Below are 9,622 nucleotides of genomic sequence, written 5' to 3'. Positions count from 1 at the left end.
TACGTCTCTTCGTAATGTCGGAAGAGATCTCAAGTTCGGATACTTCCTCCCTCAACAAATATAAGAAAAACATTATTCATAGGTAATAATCGCCTTCGAAGTGTATGATTGTCAATGAACTCTGTATAACTAACCTAAACTTAAGGTTGTATTTTATCTGTCTTCTGTTTTCACTTTGTTGAAATGTGTTATAAAGTCAAATATCACCTCTTATAAACAAGAAAGAAACTAACCCCTAACGAGTCCTTTTGATCAAGGGAAAAACCCTAAATTTCTGGGTGCAAAACCTCAACTGAGAAAAACGAGCACTAATCCGTCTGCAATCTGCACTCGTGCACTCCAACATATGAGTGCAAATGGCACTGTCATATATAAATCATTATGTTACACAAATTCGTTTGCAATTTCGGAATAAGAGTGTATGATCACATGCGTCTTCATGGATATGCAACATTCCAAACATACCCACACAAAAATAGCGAGAACCATGAATGTAAGGAAGTCGTTAGGAATTTGAAGATGTCCTTCTTTGCCGCAAGAGGTTGCGCACGAAAGTTCCAAGTTCGAATCTTCTTTCCCAGACATAAAGCAGAAAAAAAACGCTAAAGTTAGAAAGAGTGTAAGAGGTTATTGGGGAGTGACAACACTCCAGAGAGCTACATGGAAATTAAAATTTCAAAACTAATGAAGAAATACTACTTCTAATGAGCACCCAATAGTAGAATCACAAGTCAAACTCAACAAATTAAAACTTGTTGGTGATAGGTCTGAGTCTGTACAACTAAAAGGCCAAGTCCTGGTCCTATGCTGCAGATTACAAAATTGGTATCTGAGGCCGTTTTCAAGGCTCACGGGCTGATAAGTTTTTGTCAAGATTTTTTGTTTTTCTCATCTGGAAAATCGAACACATTGACGGTAAACTTTTTACACCTAGTGTAGTTCACAACCAACATCACCGATATTGTTCCTACGTTAATCACTTAGAACTAAGTGTAAGGTTTCACAAAAAGTCTCTGTGATATTAAAAGCAAATCTCCCACATATGAACTGTATTTTATCTTATTATCTCTCCGACGTAAGACTCTATTCTCCAACAAACGAGTCTTTGACATTGGAGGTAGATCAAAGGTGAATATTAAGGAAGTTACTCGAAACAGCAGAACTGGACCGGCCGGGAGAGGACCACCAAATCCGGGTCCAAGTTCTGCCGTCCATATTTATATACCAACAAGCAACAATACTATATGTATATATTGATCATCCAATTCATAATTAGGTCTTTCGGCATTGGGGCAGTCCAAGCCAAATGTTAGATTTGTTTGGATTGAATAATGATCCGAGAATCACTCTCCACCTGATTGAGGACTTGTGATCCTGAATCATCATGTTCTTTCCCCCACCCACTCTACATGTCCTAACTTTTCTCATTTTTTGTATTCTATGTTAGTTTTTTTTAATGTTTTTTTTAAGGCTAAGTAATTATAACTTGCATTATGATGAAATATATAACCTAATATGTAATGATTTAAAGAGATCAATTAAGATTGGGAGTGGGACGAGTCATATGCTAAGGCTCTAGTGTTGTACATTTGGGTATGTTTAAGGATTTAGAAGGATCCACTTGATTTTTCATAATTGGGTTACATTTGTCGAAAGAATCACAGAAATGCTACATGCAATGTGTTTGAAATGACTCACTACAATATGCAAACTTTTTACATTAAGGTTTTCTAAAATTATGGGCATCCGATTTCTAATCAAGGATCAGAATGATTATGTTTTTAGATTCTCTTTCAAAAATTATCCTAACATCCACATTTTCATTTCAACTTTATTTTACAAGCTTTCTTTTGTCATTTTAGATGACCGAATAGTTTTGGATTTGAATGATTCATTGTAGGAATGACCACTAATTGAAGACCTTAAGATTGATGTTCACAGCTTAAGAAAGGTATGGATATACTTAACGTAGAAAATTTGTACAACATGATACCTTGAATATGAATCACTTTTAAAAAAAATAATAAATTATTATTATTATTATTAAGAAAAGAAGAAATTTCAAACCTATGATGCATGGGTAGAAATGTGTTCCACTAGTGTATTGTATCACATGTGTATAAAATAAATCACTCGAAATTCATGTTTTTCTTTGTTTTCTTCTCATGCAAATACAAGTTTTCTTATGGTTTGTTAATTTAAACACAAATCAATATGATTATGAGTGGGTAAAATTCATGTTATTAAGGATTTAGAAGGACGAATTTGGGTAGTCACAGTTGGGCAACATTTGTTGAAAGAGACATACAATGCGTTTAAAATGATCATTTCATGCTTGAAATCCATGTTTGTCTTTAATTTCTTGAAAGTCAGGTCATCTCTAACCGAGGGCTGGCCAGAGGGCTCGTTTTAGCCCTCTGGCCCTCTAGGATATTAATGTTTTAATGAACAGTACAAGGTCATATTTGCCTCCATCTCCAACCGAGGGCCAAAGGGCCATAGGGCTTATTTTAGCCCTGTCACAAAAAACCGTCTCCAGTCGAGGGCCAAAGGGCCATAGGGCCAAACATAATTTATTATTTAAAAACTACACTTAAATTCAAATCCAACGACTAAGTGATGTCAGCATGACGTCAACTAGCCATTGGTAGCTGACATCATGCCGACGTCAGCTAGCCTTTGGATTTGAATTTTTTTTTTTGCTATAATAGGGTCGATATTGGGCTATAATTCACACAACTTTGAATTCAATCTCTTTCAATTCAAGTTTGCAAATAATTCCAACTTTGGATCCTCTTCAGATTCCAACTGGGGGTCCTTATCCGATTCCAAATTTGAAGAAAAATGGGTGCAAATGAGACAAGAAGATGAGGAGTCTAATGAAGAAGTTCAAGTAAGGCGCAACAAACAAAACAAAGCAGCAACCATGGCTACAGCCATGGTGTGTCAGCCAACTGAGGAACAACCTCAATAGGGTAGCTCTGTTGTTGGTCGTTTTTACAAACCACGAAACAGAGCGATGATGCATGCCAATCTGATAAACAACTACTTCAACCCCAACTCGGTGTACACAGAAGAGGATTTCAGACGTCGCTTCCGGATGAGGCGTCATGTCTTCGAGCGTTTACTTCATGATGTCCAACAAGTCAATCCATACTTTCGACAGAAGCGGGACAGAGCAAGCCGCCCTAGTTTCACACCTCATCAAAAGGTTACTATTGCACTCCGAATGATGGCCTATAGCTCCCCAACTAATTCGATGGATGAAACCCATGGTATGTTTGAGTCTACATGCCTTGATACTCTTGAACAATTATGTGACACAATTGTTCAGGTTTACAAAGACGAGTACCTCCACGAGCCAAATCAAGAAGATCTGAATCAGCTCATTTGCAAAGCTGAAGACCGTGGGTTTCCGAGCATGATAGGGTCATTAGACTGCATGCATTGGGATTGGAAGAACTGTCTCACCGGATAGCAATGAGGCTTTAGCGGAAGGTCGAGAAAGCCAACTGTTGTGTTAGAGGCAGTTGCCTCATATAACACATGGATCTGTCATGCTTTCTTTGGAGTCCCTGGATCCCAAAATAACATTACAGTTCTTGAGCGTTCACCCTTGTCACGCCATGATTCCGACATACGTCCCGGATCGACACGCAACGTCACCAAATACTCGTATATCTAGCATACCTTGTCTTCGAGATATAAATGAAGCACCACTTAAGGTCCAAATTGCGTAGTAAGTTCTGTATATTTTATGGCTGCATCTAACCTCCTCGTTAGACTGTCTAGGCACCCTCAACAGGGATCAAGGCATTCGTAGTTCGTCCTTCGCTACAACTCGACATATATCACAGTCCATTCAAGCTGAAAGGCATAACATTCCTCCATCAAACATATGGACTTGACAAGCATGAATTATTCGATTCAAGCTACATAACGAACCCACATGACAATCAAGGTTTCTATTTCATCCATCATATAAACCATTATGTTTCAACATCAAATCGCAATCCATAGCATGTAATATATCAGAGAATCAACAAAGCACAATAGTATCCTTTAGTCGCATTGATCATTGATCTAATCGTATTAATAACAATCATATTCAACATCATTCCACAATCACCTTAAGTAACCCATTCCATGAATCAAGGAGACACGATATTAACATTTAATTACATTAATCAATCAACTAGATCACATATCAGTGCACAAAATTTAATAAAGGAATTCTACATAATTCCCTACCTGGATTCCAAGTAATAACATGGTAATTCTAATTTATATTCACAAGGTCTATTGTGGGTAATTCTCATTCACTCAAATCCAGGGTTCTAGACTAACCTTATGGAAATAAGCAAGAGCAAGGATTCTGGACCACTCAATGGAATCAAAAATATCAAGAGGTTTCTTGTAATCTACCAAGATCTGTCACATGTAAAATCAATGCCTACATCATGGAAATGGTACATTGGGCCAATCAAACACTTAGATAAACTTTGTAAAATAGAAGTTATAGGAAACAAATATATATATATGAAACAAATTTTGTGAAATAGAAGTTATAGGAAAAAAATGGAATTTAAAAAAATAGGAAACAAATTTTGTAAAATAGAAGTTATAGGAAAAAAAATAGAATTTAAAAAAATATATATATGAAACAAATTTTGTAAAATGGAAGTTACAGGAAAAAAATAGAATTTAAAAAAAATATGAAACAAATTTTGTAAAATAGAAGTTATAGGAAGTTATAGAGAAAAAAAAAAAAAAAACAGTTATAGGAAAAAAAATTTGTAAATAAAAAAATAAATAAAACTGTAAAAAAAATTAAAAAATAACCGCTAGCTGAGGTCAGCTAACCGTTATATTCAAAATTTTCCATGCTATTTATGTCAGTTATAACCGACACTATTTCTTTTATTTTTGTCGGTTATAACCGACAGCAAAACCGACAGTTTAAAAAAAAAATTCCAACCAGCCCTTTCAAATTATGTGGGACCCACGAGCCCTCTGCCCTAACCCTCAGTTGGAGACTGTTTTCAGGTTATTTTCGGTCCTCTAGGTTGGAGATGGCCTCATACTAAATACAATATAATATCTTGAATTTGAAATAACAAAAAAACAATGAATCACTTGAAATCCATGTGTTGTCTTGGTTATTGACACACCCCGACCCAGAAAGTCCACTTGGACCCTGAATTGAGCTGTGCTGGCCGACACCTGGAAGGTGACGAAGCCATAAAATGTGATAGTGTATAAAAAGTGAATGAATTTGAATCTAAAAGTGTCTAAATACCAGAGTGCGCTACGAGTGGGAGCGAACCCATTTCACACGCGATGTCAGAGCATAAGTAAGGTACAGTAGTGTGGGTAAGAATCATACCCTCAAAAATATCCATCAATACTAAGATTCGCCACAGATTCTTGTCGATACAAACTCAGCAGTTAAAACCTGGACGGCACCAAACAGAAGGTGTGAGTAAGCAATAAAACCAAGCTTCCCAAAGTTACTACCCCTCAAAAAGTAATGCCCCTAAATGTAAAACCCGTATCGTTTTCCATAAGACAGTACAACATATATACATATATCCAAACCATACTCAGAAATGACCAAAACCACAGTTTGCCATCGACTCCACCATACATTAATAAGTAGGCCAAATGAGCTAAATCAATACAAAGTGATATATCAGTCAGAGTCATCTAAAATGACTTGTACATCTTATCCATATCTCATCAATCATGGCTAGCATATAAGTCGGAGTCACCTATAGTGACTTGTACGACTTATCCATATCTCATCAATCCTGGCTATCATATAAGTCGGAGTTACCTATAGTGACCTGTACGACTTATCCATATCTCATCAATCATGGCTAGCATATAAGTCGGAGTCACCTATAGTGACCTGTACGACTTATCCATATCTCATCAATCCTGGCTAGCCAATAGCTCAATAAGTATACCTGCACACGAGTCGGAACCACCTAAAGTGGTCTGTACGACAGGACTGGGTGTAAATAAATACGCTTAAGTGCTACGATCACGTGAAGACTGGGCGAATAATCGCGGGTCACCTACGAGTCGGAACCACCTAAAGTGGTCTGTACGACAGGACTGTGCACCTACCTTGAATCCAAGGTGAGCGTAAGGTGCGGGAGGTGAACATCACGTGAAGGACTGTGCCCTAGCCACGGGCGGGAGCACTAACACCAGGGTGCAGGTTTATGAGCTCTCAATGCATCTCAATATAACATGTGCAACTCATGGCAACCAGTACGACAGTATCGAAATTGCCTAACTCATAATTGTAGTCATGCTATAACGCAATCGATTCAACTATTACCATAACACTCACCTGAACTTACGTGGGTGTCCTGAGTTCACCTTTGCACTTGAAAGCATTCCCAATAATTATATGCAAGTAATATACATATGGATATATCATGATGCAATCTACTACTTAACCATGTCGTAGCATTTTCAATTATAAACAATATGGTGTGAAGTGTACAATCAGTAACGCCATACTCCCAAACTACTTATTTTCAGGGATAATTATCCATGACAACCCAATTAACTCTAATTTAACTAACTAATTCACAAAACTAAAACTTGCCTTTACAAATTTCTTTCGCATTACTCAATTTCCCAAGCAAGGCTTTTGTCTCAAATATTTTATGGTTGCATCTAACGTCTCGTTAGACTGCCTACGTACCCTAGACATGGATCAAGTTATTCGTAGTTCATATAGTACTTCAAGCATTCACAATAAATATGTATGAAAGTAATATGCCTAATCAATTTAAAAGTGTCGATAGAACTCTCAATAATATGTACGATAAAAAGGAAAAGATGCACTCACCTGGAGTCCACGCTATGATTCTCTAGCGCACGCATCGAGGCGTCCTGAATGATTGGTCCCTGTGACCAATTATCAAATCACATCTCAGAACTCTTATCCATAGAATAGGTAATTCACATAAAAAACAACCTCAACGACATTCTAAAATAGTTTGATACCCATTGACCACAAGTCAACCGTCGATCAAAGATCGACGGTAGGGTTTACAACCCTGTATAACTTGACCCGGAAAATCCGCATATCAGATTTCCAATCCGCAACTCCCAACGATCCACAATATGTTTCTAGAATAACATATTAAAATTTCATTACGATCCAACGGTCAGATCTCCGCCAATTGCCTAAAACAAGTGGCCGTGAACATTTATTTTACTAAATTACAAATCCAATTCAGGAAGATCCGTAAGTCGGATTCCCGATCCGTAAATTCCTATAATCTTTAAATATTACGTATTATAATGTATCCAATTTTGGTGACGATCCAACGGTCGGATCATCGATTCACATTTTATCAAGTAACGTATCGTAACGAATTTAGGTTCCAACTATCAACCTACGTCATTCAAATGACAAAAATGAATTCAAGACATTTGACATAGCCTAAAAATAGCATTGGTGGCCCACTGGCCACGCGCCGCCGCACGCGCCGCCGCGGGTGGCGGTCGGCCGCCCCGACTCGCCGGAAAATGCAACTATTTCCAAAAATTCTCAAACTTCACAGAAATGAAGATATCAGTGAGTGGAGAAACTTTAATACCTGCCACGAAGTCCAAAAGTGGACGGAAGATGGTCAATTTTGCCCACGAAGCCGGCGGGGGCCTAAAACGTCCCGACATCGATTCGTCGTCTACGGTGGTCCAACGGGGTCAAGGTTGGTTGGGTTTTGCTCCTGGGATGATGGTCTACAAAGCCCAAGTGGTGGCATCGGCCATTGCTTTGCCGATTTGCTGGAAAATCGAGAAGGGTGGCCGGAGCACCATTGATTTTCGTCAACTTTCGTGGCCTCAAACCGCCTCATACCATGGTTAATCAAGGTGGTTCTTGGCTGGGTTTTGTAGAGGGGAATGAGAGCTTCAAGATAGTGGTGGTGGCATCGAAAAAATCCACCGGAGTTGGCCGGAATCGGCCTTGGAAAGTGGGTGGTCGTGAGTGGGAAAAACCCACGCGAAAGCTGGGATTTTTTTTTTTTTTCCTTTTTCTGATTGGGCTTCACCTTAAATAACCAATTTCTTATTGGGGATTTAATTTAATCAACACTAAACCTTGAATAACCAATTTCGAACGTCCGTAACTATACCGTTATAATCCGGACTCGCAAACGGCTTTCGCCTATGCGTTCACATCCACGAGTATTACGAGAATATGTTACAAGAATAAGTCATACGTCTCTCTAGACGATGGTCAACAGAAGTCAAAGTCCTTGCCTCTAGGGCAATTTCGTAAATTCACGCTTTTTAAATAAAATAAAAACGTAAAATTTGGAACGGGTTGTCACAGTTATGCTATTAATCGAGGCTAACCCGAAACAATCTAAGACTATATTAGATTACTTTTTTTAACTACTAAATTATTATTATTATATTTTTAATAAAGAAGATCTAACGGTTGAAAATTTTGAAGTATCTTAGAACATCTTCAAATGAGATGTGAAAATCCTAGGTAGAATGTCACTGTGTATATTTAACATTAAAAGTCTATCGAACCGAAGTGTTATTTGCTGACTGAATTTGAAGGCTTTGTGATTTGGAGTCAAATTTGACATTAAAGTCAAATTTATCTTTAATTCATTTTTATGTTGGATCCCTTATTCCACTAACATTTGAACTAATAAAAATTTTGTTTCAACAGTTTTTTAATAATTACAAGCATCTAAAACTCTATTTAATAATAAAATAACATTTAACAACTTGGTTGGAAAAGTTTAAAATTTGACATAAGACTTCAAATTAACACTAATGAAAATAGCTTGAAAATTTTGAGTTTTAACGATAAGGACAATATAAAATGTAAAGTGAATAGTATCAGGATTAACTTTTTAGTGTAAAAATGTGTTTATAAAACTTCAAATTAACATATCAATCATTAATTATAAAGGAAAACTAATGAAAATAACTTGAAAACTTTGAATTTTAACGATAAGGACAAAATAAAAGGTAAAGTGAATAGTACCAGGATTAACTTTTTAGTGTAAAAATATAATTTTTCGATAAAATAAACAGTATTATGAGCTTGTCATTAAAGTTCCTAAATTTGACTATAATAATTTGGTATTTTCCTTTGTTGGCCTTACTTCCAAGCACTATAAAAATGGGGATAGAGAAATAGAAGTTGCCTTAAATGATGCTGGAGATGAAGGTGTATAAGAATTTGTGCATGTATTAAATAAAGCAGCGGGAGAGTTGAATTCTTTATCCATCATCTCAAACCGACATAGCATTGATGTTTCCAATCCATGACCCAAAGTTGGTCAAAAGATATGCCAGTAAACCCCCGCCCCGTAAATTAGGGTCTGAGAAAAGGGCACGTATCTCCCCTTGAAAAGCCAACGTCTTCGTTTTCTTTTGTTTTCTTTTCTTCCCATCATTGTTTTCTTTCTTTAGTTTCCATAGGAGCTCTGTCTTGCTTGCTCTTGATGACTTTCTATTAATTGTCTCAACCACCTCAGCACCTTGCTTAATTATAAAACTTATGTGCATTGGAATTAAATAAGTGAAAAACTCAACCATAATATGTATGACCATATATGGAGATTAG

At 37.0% G+C, this 9,622-nt stretch overlaps 1 long non-coding RNA gene across 1 annotated transcript; it reads right to left on the bottom strand.

The window, feature by feature from the left end:
• Positions 1 to 5,252: 5,252 nt before the first annotated feature.
• LOC148697399 (uncharacterized) lies at positions 5,253 to 7,963 on the bottom strand. The gene is made up of 3 exons (XR_015961222.1): positions 7,626 to 7,963; positions 6,869 to 6,927; positions 5,253 to 5,455 (listed from the first exon to the last, which is right to left on the bottom strand). It is a non-coding gene; the product is annotated as an uncharacterized LOC148697399 (long non-coding RNA).
• Between the last annotated feature and the right edge of the window lie 1,659 nt (positions 7,964 to 9,622).

Source organism: Pyrus communis, chromosome 4 (assembly GCF_041283825.1).
Source record: "Pyrus communis isolate YQ-2024b chromosome 4, ASM4128382v1, whole genome shotgun sequence".
Taxonomy (NCBI): domain Eukaryota; kingdom Viridiplantae; phylum Streptophyta; class Magnoliopsida; order Rosales; family Rosaceae; genus Pyrus; species Pyrus communis.
Note: the sequence above shows the minus strand (reverse complement) of the source record. Positions and strands in the feature narration are given on the sequence as shown.